Source organism: Protopterus annectens, chromosome 9.part0 (assembly GCF_019279795.1).
Source record: "Protopterus annectens isolate FY-2018-M chromosome 9.part0, PAN1.0, whole genome shotgun sequence".
NCBI classification, from domain to species: domain Eukaryota; kingdom Metazoa; phylum Chordata; order Ceratodontiformes; family Protopteridae; genus Protopterus; species Protopterus annectens.
Genome location: NC_056743.1, coordinates 1,699,505,249 through 1,699,528,465, shown reverse-complemented (window position 1 = coordinate 1,699,528,465; position 23,217 = coordinate 1,699,505,249).

The following is a 23,217-nucleotide window of genomic DNA, read 5'->3' as shown; positions in this document are numbered from 1 at the left end:
GGTGGCAAGAGTCTTAGGCAGTAGCCAAATGCCCGGAGGTGACAAGTGGAGTCTGTATCTGGAAAAACATCATGGTCTATCAACCATATCAACCCAAGCAGGCAAGTACTAGATCCCCTTAGAATAACACCAGAAACTAAGCCAGTTGTTGAAGTCAATCATTTTTTGTCTGTATGGAAGCATCATCCTAGGTCTTGAAGGTAGAATGCTGCTAAAGGCTAGAGACATAACCCCCTGGGACACATAATCTGAGAGCTCAGTCATGTCTCTCTTCATATAGTCCAGTGAGGTATGTCTGAAGTTGTTCACACCAACATGGACTATGACAGAGTCATAACAGTGCCTGTTGTTTAGAGACTTGAGTGCATGTGTGATGTGGTACATCCTGGCACCTGACAGACAGTTGACCGTGATCTTTTCCTTATCCAGCCTGGTGAGTGGGACATCTGTGTGTCTCACAATGGAGTCACCTTTGACTAAAAACATTTGATTTTGTGTTTTGCCTTAGGGACATGTTGGTGAGACACTGGTGCATGCATTTGTATGTGTATTGTATTGTGATTTGCTGGGAATGTATTAAGTAAAGTGTGATTATGTTTGGGAGGTCTCTGATCATTAGATAAGCTTCTAGTGAGAACCTCTGCATATGTAGGTTTAGGTGTTGTATGCATGGATGGTGTAGGAGGGGAAGTGTTTGAGCTGACACCCTGCTTAGTATCTGATATATTGATTTGTGAGCGAGAGAGCCTAGACTATAGATTCTTAATATAGATGCATCTCTCACATATTGAACTCTATGAATTAGGAGAAATGGGTTGTCAGTATACATGAGGTAGTTGCTACATTGCCTCAGGATGCCCATGTTGATCAGGCTGGCCTGGAGAAATGGCGGGAAATTGTCCATTCATGATGCTAGGTGAATTACTGTGGTCAGTAACAGGGAGGGAACTAGAAGGACCAGGCATGGTTAAGGGACAAGAAAAAGTTCTAAACTGTGAGGGCCTTAATGGGTAAGACTTGTGGAGGAACCTCAGAGGCTCAGCTGAGTGTCTAACTGGGCAGTGAAGCATAACAGCAAGAGACCTCTGATGGAGAACAAGCAGTTGACTAAAAGAAAATTATCTATCTCAGAGTTTGCATCTATAACCACCAATGGTGTCCTCCACTGCGTGGTAATGTGGGTGGTGTGCACCATGCAAAACCAAGCTAACATGGGCAACAAGTAGTAATGGAATTAAACTGATTTCAAACACTGTAACCAATAGCAGCCCACCAGACTGGGCCCTGTGCCAACAATCACCAATCAGATAGATCTCTAGCTGCACTCTACTCTCACTAGGGTGTAGAGGGTGGCCCTTTTTTGTAGAGGAAAGCTGGATTAGTGTTCAGAAACTGTAAAAACAGACTGGGTCCAGCAAATCTGAATCAAGTCTAGGCTAGGCTAAAAGTGCAGGAAACAGCAAAAATACAGTAAATACAGTTCAAAATTAACAACACACAATAAAATGCAATGCAAGAAGTGCAGATCAAGTAAAAATAATACTTATTTTTTAGTTGCAGGCAGTGGATGCTTCAGATAACACAGGACATTGAGTGCTTGTTGCTAACCTCTGTGCAGGTGGACACCTGTGGCATATGATGGTGCTGTCTAGCCCTGCAAGGCAGTGAAATGGTGACCATCCCCACTTCAGACAGAACGTGTGCATCTCCTGCTTCATAGGGATCATTATTAGTGGTTGAAGCCATGGGGGATCCCTCCTGCACAGAGGATGGTAAGTGCCCGTACAGTACAGCCTCACATTCTTGTATGAGTAAGGCCACAGTTTCACGCTGCTTTCAGACGTTGGTCAGACTGGATGGTGACAGACAGTGGCTCTAGTGTTATCAGACTGTGACTGTAGTATCTGAGTTACTCCATCATAGGTTCACAGGTTCACAGGAAAGTACTCAGCCAGCTGCCCTTGCAGCCATTTTAAGTCGAGCCAGTTCCCCTTCATAGGTGAGAATCAGAGCAACCTACACCATTTGGTTATAGATTGGCCTTAGACATCCCATAGTCGATAATTATATATTACCCCTAATTAGAATAACTGTGATCATGCCATACATAATTTGAGGGGACACGTGAAATGGAATAATGCATTTAGAAGCTACCTCTGCCCATTAATAGTACAAGAGGCAGTCCAGGGTTAAATTTCTGTCTCCCATTCCCTTTTTGCCAAATTATAGCAGATTGTGGTCACTAAATAATGGTGGACATATGAGTTTGAGATTTTGCATCCTACAGAAAATGCTTTACAATGCAACACTGGTTACTCTATCAATTTTCAAAGAATATAAGAAAATATTTAAAAGGTGTTCCTGGTTTTATTCTTTACTTCTGACTCTTGCGCTAAGAGGCTGAGAGGGCAGAGGGGCTGCACTTTATAGTTGTGACAGCAAAATGCTCAGATATATTTCTTGGCCATAATATATGAATTTATTCATTCATTTGATCTCAAGTAAATATCCAAGGTGTATAGTCATAAAAGTGGCTTTAATTGATGGATATGGATGTGTGTGTGTGTGTGTGTGGGGGGGAGGGGGGAGTAGTTCCTGGACTTTTTCGATTTAATGTTTGTAAAACTGGATGTGTGGTAAAAATATATTACAACTGATACATAATTTTATTGTATTATAAACTGCCCAATTTTTGCAAAATGTCCCTGATTTTACTTCAAATGTTTGTCCTGCCCTCATAACATTTTTGATCCCTCAAGATTATAATTGGTCAGCAAGGCCAATAGAGTTTTATTATTCAAAAATCTATACTGATATAAAAGTTGTTCTATTAAACATTTAAGTGAATTAGAGTAATATTTAAAAAAAATGTTCATAATTTAAACCCCTCCCCCATCATTTTTGGCTTTGTCCAGAGTTCTTATCAAAATAAATTGAGAGGTGTGGTGCACCAACACATTCAGATTTAAATTATTTGTATTGGTATTATTTTAGCAAACCAGGAATGGATTAATAGCTGGTTCATTTTGCTGCATTTGCTTGGTGCAGTTTTTGGCTTTCAGTGCTGTTTTCCTTGGAGGGGTCTGGAAAACTAATGTGTTTATTTAAAAGTCTCAATAACTCAACAGCTTGTACACTGTCCTGTGGTGCAGAAGGCTGCAGGTTCTATTAAAGTGGCGGGTACTTGGATTGATTTTGCATCTCTATACCAAATTTCTATCTCTATACTGAAAGAATGCAAAGTTTCTGTAATCACGGCTGCACAGGTAAAAAACACACTCTCCAAAGCCAAGAACACAGCATCCATGGGACCTGACAACATCCCAGGCTGGGTTCTACCCGAACTACAGAATGAACTGGCAACCCACCTAAGTACCATGTTCAGTCATAGCCTCATCTCAGGCTTTGTGCCCACTGAATGGCACACAGCAACAGTTATCCCACTCCACAAAAGGGGAGTCACCACGGACCCTGGGAACTACTGCCCCATTAGCCTGAAGAGCCTGGTCTGCAAGGCCATGGAACATATCATCATGGAACTTATAAGCAAAGACATTGGTAATCTCCATGCTCTGGACCCCACCCAGTTCGGGTTTGTAAAAGGCAGATCATGTCTCCTAAACCTGACAGACTTTTTGAAAGCAGTCACCAAAGCCATAGATAAGGGTAAGGTAGTTCACACAGCCTATCCAGATCTCACCAAGGGTTCCAACACCAGCCCCCACTCTGGAATTATAGATAAACTCACTAAACTAGGTATAAATCCCTATGTCACAAGATGGGTTGCCAACTGGCTCACTGACAGAACCCACACTGTGAAAGTAGCAGACTCCAAGTCTGACTTCAGACCAGTGACAAGTGGAAAACCACAGGGTTCAGTCCTGGGTCCTTTCCTGTTTGGTATCTAGTTCTCTGAAGTACAGGCTAAACCAGAAGGTCTTTGATTAACAAAGTTTGGAGATGACTGTAAACTAGGAGCCATAATCGAAACTCCTAACTATGTGGACATCCTACAAAAGGGCCTCACTGAGACAGATGCCTGGTGTCAAACCCATGGCCTCAAGCTCAATGGAAAAAAGTGCATTGTCATCCCTTTTGCTAAAACCTCTGTACCCATGAATTACCACATAGGCGGTAGTCTACTTAACACCAAAAGTGTGATAAGAGACCTTGGGACACAGGTGGACAGTAGTCTCTCCTTTGATAATCACATCGGCACAGTAGTCAGGAAATCCTTCTACATGGCACACCTTATCACAAAAGGTTTCTTATCCAGGAAAAAAGAGATCATTGTTCCCATTTACTCTTCACTCATTAGACCCATTATAGAGTACAATGCCCCTTTTGGTATGTACCTCACAAGACATCTACAACAACTGGAAAGGCCACAGAAATACCTCACAAAGAGGACTACCGGCCTCAAACAGATGTCCTATGCAGACTGTCTCAAAAAACTCCAGCTTTACTCCATCACATATTGCCTACTCAGAGGTGATCTCTGCCTAACATACAAAGCTATGTCAAACCCAAAGCTGTTGGACATCCTCCACTTAAAGAAATCCCAATCCCTCTGAGCTACATGCTCAAGGGACCTAAACCTTGTCGCCACAATAAACAGAACATGCTGGAGGGATAGATTCCTGTCCCAGAGACTTCCCATACTCTGGAACAAACTTCCTGTCTATATCAAATAAAGCTCCTAATTAGCACTCTTCAAGAAAAATCTTGATGATTGGATGGGAGATAGGAAATTCGCCCCGGGGATCACTTCGTGGCTCTGCTTGACAGGGGCAAAGGAAAATAATCTACTTGGGTGGCAAAAGCCAGGGTACCTTTTTGGCTAGGCTTATATAGGTCCTAGGACCGATAGCCTAGTACCTACCTATGAACCTATGAATACTGATACTGCAGTGCAATATAAGGGGGTGCTGCACTCCTGAGTGTGCTATTCTTCAGATGAGATGTTAAACTGAGACCCCATTTGTCCGAGTTGGTCATATCTCTGGTAGATGCAAAAGATCCGGTGTCGCTTATCAAAAAAGTAGGAGAAGTTCCTCAGTGTCAGAACCAAACTTCTTTTAGAAAGTGTGTATATCACCTTGTAGTATCTTCTTAAAAGAGGCCACTGGCCTATTCTGACTAATGCAGTCATGAATGAATGAATGAACAAATAAATAAATTAATTAATTAAAAATGGTTGCCACTACATCCATATCTGTCAACCTGCTAGCACAAGAAATCTGGACAAAGCATCAAATAATGGGGGGACAAAGGCCAAAAAAAGAGGGACAGATTTTTAAATGTTGCTCTTATAAACTTAGAAAGTTGTTAAAATAACAGGATTTGTATTAGCATGCATTTTCTCAAAGATATGAAGTCTGAAACTGAAATGTAGGTCATTATTAAGTGCCTTCGGTTCTCAGTGATTTGCCAGAAAACCACAAATTTTATGAGGAACACCCGAATAATATGAGGCAAAAATCTGGACAGTTGAGAGGTATGACTACATCTCAGTTATTTCATATAGCAATAACCCACGCCTGGGTGTGGGTAATGCTGGATTTACCCAAAGACAACCGTGGGTAAATCCAGCATTATTATTTAAGAAAATAATGGCATTGTATAATGCCTCTTTGCTGCCCAGTTCTGATGTTGCCTATGCAGGACATCAGGGAGATCTCTGTTGCTGTTAAACTCATTTAACATAGAGAGAGCTGGTTGGGCTGGCCAATCAGCGTGCACATTTTAGAGGAGGCATTGTATAATTATTATTTTTGTACGTTGACCATTTGAATGTATGAGTAATTGATTACAGTTATATCTCAATGGCTCTATGACTATACAGTGATCTTGGAGTTTTTTCCCCCAGAATCCACTTAAAGTCCCCTTTGTATGAGTAATGCAAGACATAAGGAAATCATTATTTTTAACTTCCATGTAAATCTAATGGTTGTAGTGTATGTTAACAGGTATGTTGCACACCTTTAGGAACCTATTTTCAGTTTCACTTTGCTTGAATTATTCTGATTTGTGTCCCAGAGCAGTTCTTACCTCTTTAACAATAGTTGTAAATGATCAGCAAACTAAACTAGGTGAACTGCATGCAAACTTCCAGTTTTGAGTCCAAGTGCTGACAGACCTTCTCCTCCATTTTTCCAGATGTGTCAAAACTATCATTGTAATCCAGGAGCTGTTAAGTTCAAAGAACTATTAACAGACATTTAAATTACTTTGCTATTCCCCAGTGGCTGCAGTGAGAGAATATGTGTTTTAGCTCGAGCACTAGGAAAATGTGCTTCTTTGTTTAAAAATGTTTTCCTTACAATGCAGCACAGAACAAAATAAGTCTGACTTTAAGTTTTTGAATTTGGGTTAATGATATTTTTTCTCTTTCTACTGAGACACAAATCTCTTTGTGCATGACATTTCCCATAGGTTCATAGGTTCATAGGTAGGTACTAGGCTATCGGCCCAAGGGCCTAAGTAAGCCTAGCCAACAAGGTTCCCTGGCTTACGCCACCCAAGAAAGTTATTTTCCTGTGCCCCTGTCGAGCAGAGCCACAGAAGTGAACCCCGGGGTGTATTTCCTATTTCCCATCCACTTATCAAGATTTATCTTGAAGAGTGCTAATGAGGAACATTGCTTGACATAGATGGGTAGCTTGTTCCAGAGTATGGGAAGTCTCTGGGACAGGAATCTATCCTTCCAGCATGTCCTGTTTGTTGTGGTGACAAGGTTTAGGTCTCTAGAGCGTGTAGCTCAGAGGGATTGGGATTTCTTTAGGTGTAGCATGTCCAACAGCTCTGGGTTTGACATAGCCTTATATGTTAGGCAGAGATCACCTTGGAGTAGGCGATATGCTACGCAGTAAAGCTGGAATTTTTTGAGATGGTCAGTGTAGGGCATCTGTTTGAGGCCAGTAATCCTCTTTGTGAGGTATGTCTGTGGCCTTTCCAGCTGCTGAAGATGTCTTGCTAGGTACATTCCAAAAGGGGCATTGTACTCTATAATGGGTCTAATGAGTATCCAGTAGAGGGGAACAATGACCTCTTTTTTCCTAGATGAGAACCCTTTTGTGATGAGGTGTGCCACATAGAAGGATTTCCTGACTACTGTGGTGATGTGATTATCAAAGGAGAGACTACTGTCCACCTGGGTCCCCAAGTCTCTTATCACACATTCGACGTTAAGTAGACTGCCACCTTTGTGGTAGTCCATGGGTACAGAATTTTTACCAAAGGGGATGACAATGCACTTTTTGGCACTGAGTTTGAGGCCATGGCTCTGGCACCAGGCATCTGTCTTAGTGAGGCTCTTCTGTAGGATGTCCACATCATTTGGGGACTCAACTATGGCTCCTAGTTTGCAGTCATCTGCAAACGTCATTAGCCAAAGGCCTTCTGTGTTAGCTTGTACTTCAGAGAAGTAGATACCAAAGAGGAGAGGTCCCAGGACTGAACCCTGTGGTACTCCACTTGTCACTGGTTTGAAGTCAGATTTGGAGTCTGCAACTTTTACAGTGTGTGGGTTCTGTCAGTGAGCCAATTGGCAACTCATCTTGTGATGTAGGGATTTATACCTAGTTTAGTGAGTTTAGCTATAATTCCAGAATGGGGGGTGGTGTCGAAAGCCTTGGTGAGGTCAAGATAGGCTGTGTGAACCACCTTACCCTCATCTACAGCTTTGGCGACTGCCTCAAAGAAGTCAATCAGGTTCAGGAGGCATGATCTGCCTTTCACAAACCCGAACTGGGTGGGGTCCAGTGTTTGGTGGTTACCAATGTCTTTGTTTATGAGTTCCATGATGATACGTTCCATGGCCTTACAGACCAGACTCATCAGGCTAATAGGGTGATGGTTCCCAGGATCAGTGGTGGCTCCCCCTTTGTGGAGGGGGATAACTGTTGCTGTGCGCCATTCAGTGGGCACAAAGACCGATGTGAGACTATGATTGAACATGGTGCTTAGGTGGGGAACCAGTTTGTTCTGTAGTTTCTGTAAAACACAGCCTGGGATGTTGTCTGATCACATGGATGCTGTGTTTTTGGCTTTAGAGAGTGCAGCTTTTACCTGCGTAGTTGTGATTACAGGGACTCTGCATTCTTCCTGTATAGATATGAACCTTTTAGGGGGTAAGAGGGGGGTAAAGTTAGCACTGAACCTATCTGCCAGGACATTGGCAATATCAGTTGGTTCTGTAATTTTCATGCCGTTGTGCTGTAACTCAGAGCAGATCTGGGTGTTGCAATTGAGATTCTTGACATAGCTATAGAATGCTTTGTGGTTGCCCCTAGAATCAGTGGCAATTTTGTTTTTGTAGTTAGCTTTGGAGGATCTTATAAGGGATCTCAACTTCTTACTAAGACTGACCAGGGAACTCCTCCACTTATGGGATTTTACTCTCTTTTGCAACAGTTTCTTCCTTCTGTTGTAGAGTTTGTTTATGGCAGGGGACCACCAGACTGGCTTCCTTTTTTTGGAGGATAGCATCTTGGTTCTGTTTGGGATAGCACGATCCATGCACTAGTTTAAGTGCTTATCTCTTATATATCAGTAGATATACCCTTCACTTGATACACTGTAGCATATCAATACCCTTGACTTGATACACTGTAGCATTTCAATACCCTTGACTTGACACACTGTAGCATATCAATACCCTTGACTTTCTACACTGTAGCATATCAATACCCTTGACTTGATACGCTGTAGCATTTCAATACCCTTGACTTGACACACTGTAGCATTTCAATACCCTTGACTTGACACACTGTAGCATATCAATACCCTTGACTTGATACACTGTAGCATATCAATACCCTTGACTTTCTACACTGTAGCATATCAATACCCTTGACTTGATACACTGTAGCATATCAACACTTCATGCAAACCATTATCCTTGAACAAAACAAATGACTAGTTTTTTCAATGTTGTGATCATTGACAGGGTTTGTAAGATGATGGCATTCACTGTTTTTGTAGAGAAATGGTGTTTCATTTTTAACAGTGGATTATGAATGAGTTAGTTAACAAGTGTCATGTATTCTATACTTTATTGGTATGATGTTCTGGTATTTTTTTTTTCTTTTTTTCACGTCCTATGTGCTCCACCAGCTAGCTGCTCTGCTCCTTTTGTGTCCTGGAAAGAAAAAGAGCCTGGACTCACCACTGACTGCTGTGGACATGGTTTTAGTCTATGTTTACATGTATATGTGAGCAAATAATTATAATTTCCTATCAGAAATATATTATTAAAGACTTTTAGGAGCAGTCATGTACTGGAACTAATCCACACCTGTCCCTGCAGTATGAATCAGCAATCCACCGACTGCTTAGTCCCAACATCATGTCAGTCCCACAAGCCAGGGCCCTCTAATTGAACCCCAGGCACCAGCATTTTTATGTGGCAGTTACATGTAAGAGCTACTAAAGCTAAAGGGAAAATCCCCACACAATGTGTACAGGTATATCTGCTAATGAAATTCTTTGTGGTTAGTCAAAATAGAATATATATGTGCATGTGTGTTTGAGTGAGTGTGCGAGTGTGCGTGTGTGTGTGATGTTGCACTAGTTTTTTTTTTTTTTTTCAGCGTATATATTGTTTAAAATTTGAATTGTTTAGGTTAAATGAAGTTAACATTATTACATTGATGATATTACTATCACACAAACCCTAATATTACACACATGTATAACGCAATAATAAAAATCCAATAAGAAAGAACAAACAGAGGCAAGGCTCCAGATACTTCAGCTGATTTATTCACACAAACACAAGCGCTTTCACTAAATGCTTCTTCAGGTGTATATAAAAAATGACACTCACACACCTGTACTTATATCAAACATTCAACAGTCACATGATCAAGAGGTTGAGAACATTTAAAGGTACATAAATGCAGTATAAAATGTAACCACAATAAAATACATAACATCTCCTATCTAAATAAAAGCCTATGCTTCGATAAGAATGCATAAATGCAATATGCAGTTGTAACCACACAACCACATAACATATTCTATCTCTGTAAGGCTCTATTTTTCAGGATGGGTCTCTTTGGTACATGGTCATTAAGGCCATGTCCTGCATTTGCTCTTAATCTGACAATCCAGCTGGCCTCTAAGTTTTCAGTTTGAGTTCTAATGTCACCACCCCTGTAACTCTCATAGCATCTTTCTAGCACCATAAATTTAAAAGTATGCTGGTCATGTGTCTCTTTAACATATTTTGAACTGCCCATCTTGATGCGATAAATATGTTCCCTGATTCTATCTCTTAACATTCTGTCGGTTTTGCCCACGTATCATTTATTACATGCTTGTCAAGAAGCGAGATAAACTACATGGGAACTGTCGCACCTAGCACAAGTTCTTAATCCATAAATTACACCTGTGTCAGGATGTTTAAATTCCCTGTCCAGGGTGATAAAATTACAAAATTGGCACCTGTCACACGGTCTAGTCCCTGGTGCATCTATGGTCCTGATTTGATCTTTTAGGGTCATAATTGTCTCCTTAATGATTTTTTATTCTTGAAGGTGAACTGTGGATGTATTCCTATTAAATTACTCACTTGTTTATCAGATGTTAAAATATTCCAATGTTTACTTATGATGTCAGTGTACTGCCTTATATTCCTCGAGAAACTGAAGCACATTCTAAGTGACTGCAGGTTCTGTTTTTTGTAATCTCCATTATGGATATCACCTCCTACAGACTCTGAGAAATAAGGCTTAGCTCTACTGTGTCTGAGGTTCTCTACTGTTTTTATAATGTTATTGACAAGTTGTTGGTCATAACCTCTCTCCATTAATTCTGTACTTATCAGTTCTATTTGTTCTTTGAAATCATCTTCCTTGGCATTTAATCTGGAAGTTCTATATGCCTGGTTATGTGCAACATTCCTGAATGTATACTGAGGATGCATACTATCCTTCCTTAATAGACTGTTCACATGGCATTCCTTCCTGAACATTTTAGTATTCAGTGTGCCATTAGGTTCTTGTATAATAGAAACATCTAAGAAATTGACTTCAGTATATGACCAGTTCACAGTAAACCTAAGGAATTGTGTAGAAGCATTAATATAATCCACAAAGTTCATCAACTGCTCTGGTGACCCCCTCCATAGAAGGAAGAGGTCATCCACAAACCTCCGAAATAATAATATGTCATCTTTGAATGCACCCATAACCAATGTATCTTGTTCACATTTTGACATAACAGCATTTGCATAACTGTTAGCACATGATGTTCCCATGGTTAGCCTGTTACATTGCCAATAAACTTTGTCCCTGAATACAAACACATTGTTCTCTAACACCAAACTTAATAGTACCCGTATCAAAGTTACCATGTCACTATTATATTCTGTAGTTTCAAGCATCAGTTCAACTACATTGTTGATCCCAATGTCATTTGGAATGACAGTACAAAGTGACACCACGTCAAGAGTAACTAATAACATTAGTTGCTCCTGTGGTTGTTGTTCTCTTTCACAAGTAAACTTGTATAGGTCTCCTATAAAGTGTTCAGTGTCTTTCAGGATATAAACCGACTGACCTATAAGCTTCCTAAGAAATTTCTCTGTGTAAATAGATATTGATTCCGTACACCAATTGCTTCCGGCCACAATGGGCCTCATGGGAGGATTCTCCCTATTTTTGTGTATTTTAGGGAGTCCTTGAATCATGGGGGTGGTAGGATTAAATATAAGGAAGTACCTTAACAAATCTTCATCTATGAGACCCATCCTAGCTATTTCCCTTAACTTGTTATGTACATGTTTAGTCATTCTTTTAACTTTTGATGGTGTGATGATTTTATAAAATTTATCATCATTCAATAAAATAAACATTCTCCTATCATGGTCTTCTATATCTAAAATCACAATTTGTCCTCCCTTATCTGCAGGACATATTATAATAAATGGGTTCATTTGCAGATTAATTAGTGCTGTAAATTCATCCTTAGTTAAATTATGCCATTTACTATTGTAAGAATGAAGTTTCTGTGCATGATATACCCTATAAGCGTCTTCTAAGCATAACTGCTCAAATGCACGAACCAAGGGATTTAATTTAGATAAAAACAAACTAGGTTTCTTAAATGCAAAATCTACATTTTCATCATTATTAGCATACATGATTTTCAGCATTAAATTTCGTGTGAATGATTTAATATCAAACACAACTTCAGTCATATCAGAATCAGCAAATGGAATAAACGAAAGACCTTTTTCCAAAACATTACATTCATATCTAGATAGAGCATATGTAGATAAATTAACTATCAGTTTTTGTTCATGAAGGCTTTCTTGATCATATAGGGACTCACTGTTTCTTCTGGGTGCTTCCTTTTGGTTCTGGTCATGCTTCTCCTCCTCTCTTGTCCTCGATTTAAACCTCCTCTCCCTCGGCTCATGGACCTGTCCCTGGTTGGGAGATGAAAAGTTAACCCAGCAGGTCGTAGGGTTTCTAAAAAAGGAATGACACCTTCTTCAGTTCCTCGTCTACCCGGAGCATTTCCATTTTCCTCCTGATGAACCTGTACTGTGGTAGTTATGGTTTTCCTTTTCGGTCCTATTGCTTCAACCGTTGATGTAACGCAACCTGCATTAACGGTTGCTTGTGCCCTTCCTTCATCTATTTCCTGGATCGCATCAACGTCTGGATTAATGGAGGATTCTGTAATGGCTTCCTGATTGGTAGAAGCATTCGTCTCAGCTACAGAAGCGTGGGTACTAGTCCTAGTACTGTTTTTAACCACTCTCGGCCACATAAAGACATGACCTTGTGAAAAATCATGTCGGTCTCTATGCAGCTTCTTTAGTTTAGTCTGTAGTAACTTGCAGTAATAAATAAACACATTTTCAAGCATGTCGTTCATCGGCTTCATTACCAAGTCAGAACCATACTTTTTGCACAAGTCAAGATATTTGTTTTTGATCAAACGTAATACCATTCTTTCTTCTCTTTCAGCAGAGGCAGATAATAATTTAAGATAACCTGCACTAGTCTGCAAATTTAATTTCTGCCATTCACTTAGTAGTGAGGAATCACAGTCCATTTGAGCAGGCATCTTAAGAATTCTCAATCCACAGGGCACAATGTCTTCAGCAATGCAGGCTTGAAGGTGAAACTTTTCAAACTGTGCTCTTTTTAGTTTAAACAAGTCTTTTTCCAGTAGAAAAGTTCGCTCTTCAGTGCGGCTATATCTACATTCATACATTCATCCCCTTCTGGAATAAAGTCGGTGTTCAATAGAGGATTAACATTCTCGCTCACCTTAAAAATGAACTGGTTGACATTAGATTCAGTCCATATAACATTAGTAACAGGATTATATTCCAATTCAATGCTCTCATTTCCTGTAGCCATCTCCCTGGGTCCGTTGGAACAAGTGAGTAATTTAATAGGAATACATCCACTGTTCACCTTCAAGAATAAAAAATCATTAAGGAGACGATTATGTACCCCAATAGATCAAATCAGTACCATAGATGCACCAGGGACTAGACCGTGTGGCAGATGCCAATTTTGTAATTTTATCACCCTGGACAGGGAATTTAAACATCCTGACACAGGTGTAATTTATGGATTAAGAACTAGTGCTAGGTGCGACAGTTCCCATGTAGTTTATCTCACTACTTGTCAAGCATGTAATAAATTCTATGTGGGCAAAACTGACAGATTGTTAAGAGATAGAATCAGGGAACATATTTATCAGCTCAAGAAGGGCAGTTCATTTAACGCCCTAGAAAAACATGTTAAAGAGATGCATGACCAGCATACTTTTAAATTTATGGTGCTAGGAAAATGCTATGAGAGTTACAGGAGTGGTGACATTAGAACTCAAACTGAGAACTTAGAGGCCAGCTGGATTGTCAGATTAAGAGCAAATGCAGGACATGGCCTTAATGACCATGTACCGATGAGACCCATCCTGAAGAATAGACCCTTACACAGATAGAATATGTTATGTGGTTGTGTGGTTACAATTGCATATTGCATTTATGTATTCTTATTGAAGCATAGGCTTTTATTTAGATAGGAGATGTTATGTATTTTATTGTGGTTACATTTTATACTGCATTTATGTACCTTTAAATGTTCTCAACCTCTTGATCATGTGACTGTTGAATGTTTGATATAAGTACAGGTGTGTGAGTGTCATTTTTTTATATACACCTGAAGAAGCATTCAGTGAAAGTGCTTGTGTTTGTGTGAATAAATCAGCTGAAGAATCTGGAGCCTTGCCTCTGTTTGTTCGTTCTTATTGGATTGTTCTGGTTCTACATAGAGGTACATGGATACTGTTGGAATTTTTTGGCCCACAATAATCAAAATCTTTATTAGTTAAAAAGGAGTATCGTACCTTGTCTTTGGAAAAATCAGACACAGAAGTAGTGCAGGCTGATAGACACTGTATAATACCATTATAAGTTTTCTTGCACAAATGATGGACAAAAAGGAGTTAACCAACATTTGGTATGTACCTCACAGGAAAAAAGAGGTCATTGCTCCCTCTCTACTCGACACACATTAGACCCATTGTAGAGTACAACGCCCCCTTTGGAATGTACCTCACAAGACATCTGCAACAGCTGGAAAGGCCACAGAAATACCTCACTAAAAGAATCACAGGCCTAAAGCAGATGCTCTATGCTGACTGCCTAAAAAACTCCAGCTATACTTTGTGGCATATTGTCTACTCAGAGGTGATCTCTGCTTAACATACAAGGCCATGTCAAACTCTGAGCTGTTGGACATGCTCCACTTAAAGAAATCCTAATCCCTCAGAGGCACACTCCAGGGATCTAAACCTTGTCATCACAATGAGCAAAACATGCTGGAGTGATAGGTTCCTGACCCAGAGACTCCCCATACTCTGGAATAGACTGCCCATACATGTCAAGCAGAGCGCCTCCTTGGCCCTCTTCAAAAGGAACCTTGACGACTGGATGGGAGATAGGAAATTCACCCCGGGGATCACGTCAGTCGCCCTGTTAAACAGGGGTCCAGGGAAGTAAATATTGTGGGAAGAAATATCCAGGGAATTGTTATGGCTAGGCTTGCATAGGCCCTAGAGCCGATAGCTTAGTACCAACCTATGAACCTATGAACTGCAGAGTTAAAATAAGATTTGGTTGTAAAATGCATACTGTGCCATGAACTGCGGTTGCCATTTTATGGACAGATAAAATGCAACTCTCCAGATGATATTCTCCCTCTGGGTCTATTTCCTCCATCTTATCCATGTTAAAGTCTGAAAAGGTACACTACAAAAGGGTTTCTGCCTTTTTTCCTCATTAAGGCAACTGACTAGTCCCTGATCCCTTCCATGAGAAATATTTAAAGCTGAAATTGAAGAAGTCCAGCAGGATTATTGCTAATGGAGATAGCAGCTAATGCTTTGATGGAAGACATTGTTAGTCTGACTTAATGGCTAAATGAAAAGAGAAGGACATTTTAAAGGTTAGTGCACTGTTGTGGAAAGTAATGCTTTTTTCAGAACTGAATGTAATTTCACAAATGAGTTTTGCATATCTGATTTTTAGTTTTCTGGTTCGATTTTTTTTGTGAATGGCAGATCTAAAATAAGGCCCTATTAAAGAAATGCTTTATTTGGCCCTAAGAGCCACTTTGTGGCTCATTTTGAGCTCATGTCTACTTAATACAAGAAATGAGTGTGGTTATTAGTAAACGTTTTTGCTATTGCTACTGACACTGCAGGAAAGAAAAGGCTGTTTAAATAGCAAAACATTTCTTGCTCATTTTCTGCCTCACAGTTCTGAGACATCCCAGCAGACTTTAGTTACCCTGGGGACGGCATTGTTTTCTGGTTACATTTTTCTTGACGATTAACTTCATTGTATTATATAAGTGTTTGTCTTTTGTGATTAAGATGCCACATTTGTTAAGATCTGCCAATGACGTAAAAAGTAAAGTGCATTGCTGGCATTTTTTTTGTCAGTTAGTGAAAAGCATCTTTAATTCTGGGTTCAGAATTTAAGTTGCTTTTGCAGTGAAATCCTACTTCAAGCTGTAGTCTCAACATATTGGATTTATAGTGCAGGATTGTAGGATACCATCCTTTTTGAGGGGTAGTTTTTAAATAATGTTATCAACATTTATTTCTGTACTGGGTGTTGGAAAATGCTTTAGTAATGTTTAAAAAATAAAAGGAAATGCAAAAGAACAAATCTAAAGCACTAAGGATATTGTATTAATATAAACTTAGTAATTAAAATACAGATATGCATGAGTGTTGAACAATAACAAATTAAAACCGTACACATTTATGATAGCTTATTATTAGTGCTGGGAGTTATACAATCTGAATCAGTCATTCATTGGCTCAGAAACCCTGACAAGAGCTGAGATGTTACTACTCCATAATTATGGGGTCCTTCCCATACTCATTATCCCGTAACTGTCAGACCCGTCAGTTTCACTCCACATCTCAGTGGATTCGTTTCATTCTGTAAATGTTTTTGGAGACAAAACAGTACAAATGTAAACTAAAATAAAAGTTAAAAAAGACAATGAAATGAACATCCAGGCACAATGAGAAGGATCGAAAGAAATGCTGACGAGATAGAAAGCGTAGTCTTTATCTCTACCTTGTGTTTATTTACTGCTATTAAATCCAGTCATTTTGTTCACTAATTCGCGGTTGTATGCCATCTGTATAAGAACAGATATTTTACAGGCACATCCAACATTGTTGGGAGGCATTACTTTATTATTAGCTGTTCATGTTTTTCTAGTATTTATTGTTTTTGTCTTGCTTGCACAAGTGAACATGACTAAACATTCCATAACAAAAATAAATTAGTAAAATAGTTTCTTCCATTCACTAAATAGCAGAGTTTAGTAGTCATTAAATGATAACCTGACAGGTGCATGTTAGTTGTGTTTAACAGTGTCTTGATACTAAACCTGTGACATTGTGCATGTTCGGTGCCAGCTCAGTAGCTGGCCAATACAGTGCCCAGTACTGTGTACCCTGATCTGCACCCTTCACTCAACTGTAAGCTAAAGAGAAAAACAAAAAGATCCATTCCACTTATCAGGCTGGGATTCCTAAAGCTCAGGAGTCAGGCAGGTCTTGAGGTTCTACTTCTGTTCCTCAACTACAACTTTAAAGCAAAAAAACAAAAAAAGTCTGTTCCATTGATCTGGCTGGTGTGTCTAAAATTCAGCAACCAGTCAGATCCCGAGGTCCATTTTCTGCAGCTCAAGTACAAAAAACAGTGAAAGTTGGACTTCTGCTTTTAGAACTTTAGCAACAGCAAATTCTTATACTAGACTCTACACTCCAACGGGACAGACAAGCAGAACTGTAAGTCATTGTTGAGACAGCCTTCATAAATGAATACTGACACTGCACTACTGATCAATCAGCATCTCTTAATCACACCTTCTAACACCTTGCGTGCAGCGGTTCTGCCCCCAGCTATGCTACTGCTCAGTATTAACACATTGGAGAACTAATACCATGACAAACCTTAACAATTAAACATTCTGTCATAGTATAATAGCTATAATAAATGCCAGAGGTACGACTTAATGGTTTATTTCATCCTGGCCTGTGCGTTTGATCCCTTGGGCTTCACTGTGGGGATCCTGCACAGCTCCTAGCTTGGCGAGAATTACATCTAAAACTACTGCATACCGCTTACTGTCAGTTAAGATGCATTACTAGGAGCTGAATTTCCATTGCTAGGAATGCTTTCCTCCAACAGTGGTGCTACACTTATTATTTGCTGTAGGGGTGCCCAACTTCTGAATAAATTTAAGAGACGTGAGATGTAAAAGCACGAATACTTTATCGAACTTTGAAAGAAAATGGCAGCAGGTATACTTAACTATTTGTAATTTTAGAAACCAGATAAAACAGTAACTGAGCTGGTAACACCTTCGATAAGTTATTTACAAGATACGAAAAGAGAGAGTCATCAGCTCGCACTTTGTGTGAACCTCCCCAGTCCAGCATGTTGCAATAATACATGTCACCAGCTCTCTGCGGCATGTGATCAGCCTACACAGGAAAATGACTTCTGCCATCACAATTGTAATAAGGGGGCCTCAAGTGCAATGCAGACCTGTAGCGTAGGTTTTAAAAATGACTCTGCTCACGCTCTGTTAAGGTTTACTATGTGCCAAAAAGTCAAATATAACTTTTACAGCTAAGAACCTGCCAGTGCTGAAGGCAGTGGGGTTAGAAGCAAACAGTCTCAAAAAACACCCCTCCAAGTCCACACCACAAAGTATTATGACCTAACAACATTTTGGAACCACTGTATGAGCTTGATTATTATTTGCTTAAGTCTCATATACTTTTGTTGGTTGCTCTTAAACAAAACTGCCCATGATATTAGCAGCACAGCAGGATGGCATGTTCTTAGCTCCTTTATATGCAGATTCTGTGTCCACATCTCTGGTCTCTATTTATATTGCTTCCAAGATCACACCCACAGAGACGTGATATATGTATAAATTACATCGGTCTCTTTGAGTCTCCTCACACTCAGATATGCAGACAAGAGTTCAGCTGTGAAGCTGTTCTGGTGATGCAGAGGGATACGACCCTGACTGTAACCCAATCGACCTGGGTTTAATTAGCATCTTGGGCAGTTGATGGAGCATCAGGGAGGGATGGACATGCCTATCCCAGATGAGAGTGTGGTCACCACTGATGTTTCTTTAGGGGAGAAGTGGTTCAAAGAGGAGACTTGCCCTCAAAAGTAAGTGAATGAGCATGGTAGGCTGGGCAGGGAAGTGGATAGGGCAAATAAAGAAATCCCCCCACCATGGAAACAGAGATGGCTGAGCCCCAGGACAACCTTAGGATCCATGATTGGCCCCAGCAATACCTGAGCAAGTCCAGGGGTGAGAATAGATAAGTTGGTAGACCTGGCATGCATGCTGGGCACTGGGAGCTTGGCCAGTGATATGAGGTCCAAGGGAGACCAAAAAAAAGATTTCAGCTGTGAGGAAATAAGATGCAAGCAGCTGGAAAGCAAGTATATATTATTACAGCCCAGTATCTCATATAGGGAGTGTCTCCAAGCCAGCAGTCTGAATCTGCCATTACTTCATTCAATTTCTGGAGAGGCAGTTTAATTAAGATGCAGATATTTCCTTAAAGGTAAACTAAATCAAATGTATTTAGGACTGTTTAATAATAATGTATAACAGAGAGTGACATCTGTACAATTATCACGTCATTATACATAGAATGCACTGTGTTTGCTCTACAGTATTAATGAGTTAGAACAGAAAATGCCTTCTTGATAAAGATGAAGTAATTTTTGCAGGATATGCTAAAGGCCTTAATTATGCAGGATGAGTCCATGTAATGGCAGCCTCAAAATAACATGTAGCACAGTTTTGTGGGCTACTGTGTGACAGTCTCCCCACATTTTCCGCATACCTGTGCTGCTGAAGTGACTTGTGTAAACTTACCTTTGGTGTGTTTATGCTTTTTACCAAATGTATGCATTTATCATATATTTGCTATAAGCTTTTCAAGCATCTGCATGAGGAATAATAACTTCAGCACAATGGGGTTTGCTTACCAGTATTGTTGTGAGACCAGCAAATGATGTACATTGGATCTTTGTCATATTGAAGAGCTATGCACAGAATCAAGACTACACTAAAGAAAAGAGGAGTATTTATCCAAAATATAATGCAAATAATACAAAAGAGCTCTGAATGTAGATTCCCAACTTTGGGCAGGTTTACCCGCAGCAGTGTAGGTTCAATGCTTGCAACTGGAATGACAGATCTGATCAGGATCTGGACATCCAAAATACCAACAAAGACAAGTTTTACCTCTATCGGATCGCACTGGTTATGGGATTAATGTTGGAATTATGAATCATGCCAAATGCAAGCTAATTGTATGCTGGTAGCAATATCAACCCACAGTTTATGCACTTTAAAGAACAGGAATCTTACATATCAGATGAATGAGAACAAAGACTAAGTATTCTAAACCTTTGGTATGTTGAATAAACTTTCATTAATAGATACCATAAATGCAAATATTCAGACCTTAAACCTTATCCCTGTACATTATTCCAGAATACAAACCGCCCAAAAAAGGCGTGCATTACCAAAGTGATAAAGTAGTTACTCTACAGTCTAGGACACATGGTACTGCAAGAATAACTGAAAACATTTCAGAAACAGCAATCGCAAAGTACACAAAAATTAGATTTAGCACTTTGACCTTGGAGAGGATAATAGGTGTCCTAAAAATTAAAATACCCTTTACAGTACTTGGGCAGTTTAGAAAAAAAGAAAATATCACAGAATATACCACAGATTTTTCCACTTAACACTATAAACTGAAACTGGTTATCCTACATGTGGTTGATAACTGACTGTTCCTTTTCTGTTTACTGATGCTATTTTTCCTTGACTGTAGCTTATGTTAAATTCATACACTTTGAGATGAAAGTCTTAGTGGCTGCTCTTTGTCCCATGTAGGGTGTTTCTTTATGCCCTGTAATTTTATTACGATGGATCTAGTATGTTTAAATAAGGGAGGGGTGTGAGCAACAATGTCACTGGTTTGCCCCATTTTAAAAAATATTTCAGTATTTTTGCTGACTTATTTTGGCACATGATGTCTGTATAAGTTTGCATTTGATAGGTTTATAAAACACTTCTTGTACTGAATCCATTACATCTACAGTACAGTTGCTAGTGAAACACATCAATGACAAAATTGTCTGGAAAGATGTAAAAATGTTTCTCAAATGAGTGGATTATGTGAATGATAAGGCTGAAAGAAAGAAAAAAATAATACTGCCTTCCCGAAACGTAATTCCATTGTGCTGCAGGAATACAGGAGCGTAGTAATCCGGAAATTATAAATATATTAAATGCCAACAAATATAGTTACATTATTTATTTCATTTTTTTGCTCTGTTTTGTTCCCAGTTTCTGTACAGCCTTCCTCCTATCCAAGCAGTCAGACCATTCATTCCCCATGGGGATGAAAGCCCTGCAACATATTTGTTCCTGAGTTTGTGGGTAAAGTGACATCAGTTGTGCTATCAACCTTTCTTTTTTTTTTCTTTCTGGCCCCTATACCACGGTCTAAGGGGTTAATACAGTACAGGCATAAATCAGTTGCAGGTCTCATATGTTTGGGAGAGGCATCCCCTCAGTAGCCCTGCTCCCACATGAAAGCAGTATAACTCCAGTGATCCTCCTTGTCTCAACCAGGTATTCTGCATGAGGTCCTTGTTATGGGCTCCTCAATCCTTCCATCAGAAAGAGAGAGAAAGCGAGGAAAAGTCTGCCTCATCATTCCAGTCTCTTGTTCTAGTTCCAACAGAGCCTGTGCTACAAATCAAATCCAGATCTACCAGATCGTATACAGGACTTTATCCATCCATGCCATGGTGCTGATAGATATTAGTCAATTATTTAATGTAGTCATCTTTATGCTCATTTTTATAAAGTAAAAGTAATTACTCTAGATCTTCTTCTTCTTTCGGCTTTTCCCGGTTAGGGGTCGCCACAGCGGAACTCCGGTCCGCTAATGATTGGCAGTTGTTTTTTTTTATGGTGTTTGAGTTGCCAGCCCAACCTTCAATGAAGGCACGCCCATTCAATGCATGTCTTTCGAACGCCCACTCGACCGTGGGGAGGACATACAGACTCCACACAGAAGGCACTCCCAAGCCAACCCGAGAATCGAACGGGAGAACCTCTTGCTGTGAGGCAACAACGCTACAACTATCAAACACAGATCCCTGAATCTGGATAAACTAACCAACGATAAAAGTATTATATTCAAAAAAAGCCAACAACTCGTTGGAATACACACGGCAAAACAACACTTTAATACAAAATAGTAAAAATATAAAACATGTGAGCGCTTTCACAGAGTCCTCTCTGCTTCCTCAGACATACTACAGTGACTGCTGCTCTTGTTTAAATAATGATACATCTAGGTCATATCCAATCAGTTAACAGCATCTTGATTGAATAAATAAAAGTTAAAGGCATACACTATACAAACCCTATATAAACAATCAATCATATAAATAGTGAAAATAGTGCAAATGAAACACAGTAATACTTTACGAAACTTTACAAGGCGGAGCTTTAATTTTGGCAAAAACTGAAATTCAGTCCTTTGCAGTGGTTGTAGATATGATCTGTTCTAATTTCATGTTTCCATAAAAATGTCTCACTTTGGGCATTTGAAAAAGATGGTAATCTTATTTGTCAGTATTTCAAGGCGTTATATTAGGAATACCTTTGTGACGGTAGCTAAAGGTAAAATCATCTGATTAATACAAAAATCATCTGATTAAGACAGGGTCAGTAGCAGATACAAAACCTGTAGGATCTCCAGCCAAAGACAAACTGCAGCATATAGTGTTAACAGCAAATAGAACCCCCTTGGACAGGTACTGATGGTCCTCAGATGCAGTAGTACTAATTGCCATTAGAAGCCCTGATTGTTCCCTGACGTTTATACTACACACAGTGCTGCACCTGTTACATGTCTCACATTTCACAGATACTATCAGCAGACAAATTACAGATGCTCCCTTTATAGGAGGTACACAGTTTGATCTTGCTGTTGAAAAAAGATCGTATATATGGGGGAGTATAACATACTTGTTAAGCGTTTTATGTTCTCATGCTGTGTAATTATGGGAATTTTCCATTATACAGAAGAAAACTTCTTTAAAATGTACATAGAACATGTAGAAAATCCAGTCGCCATTCTAATGTTAATCTGGGAATGACTTTACCGCAAACGAATGGGTGCTGATACTGTTGCTGTCTTTCTATTTGTCTTACTGCTTCTTCAGCTAAAAATACAAGTAAAGTGCAAATGTTCATATCCCGCTTCTACCAGGCAAAATGTCATCCAGGTAATGGATTTGTTTTAATTAGTAAAAGAAAGCTGTCCTATGGATTTCTATCCAAAGTCTATTGAGTAACTTTACATTGTCATATAAGCATAATGTTAATGATGGTTTATCACATCCTAAATTAGTTTTCCAGGTAGTGTATCTTGCCTAAGCAGTGACGTTTTGTTTGCTAACTTCAGCAGTTTTAAAATGCTAGTTTTATTAGATTTCTGATTATTTTAGATTATATTTTTTCTCTTTTATGATTTAGTTGGTTTATTGTATTTGGATTAATCACTTGGGCAAGGAACACTTGT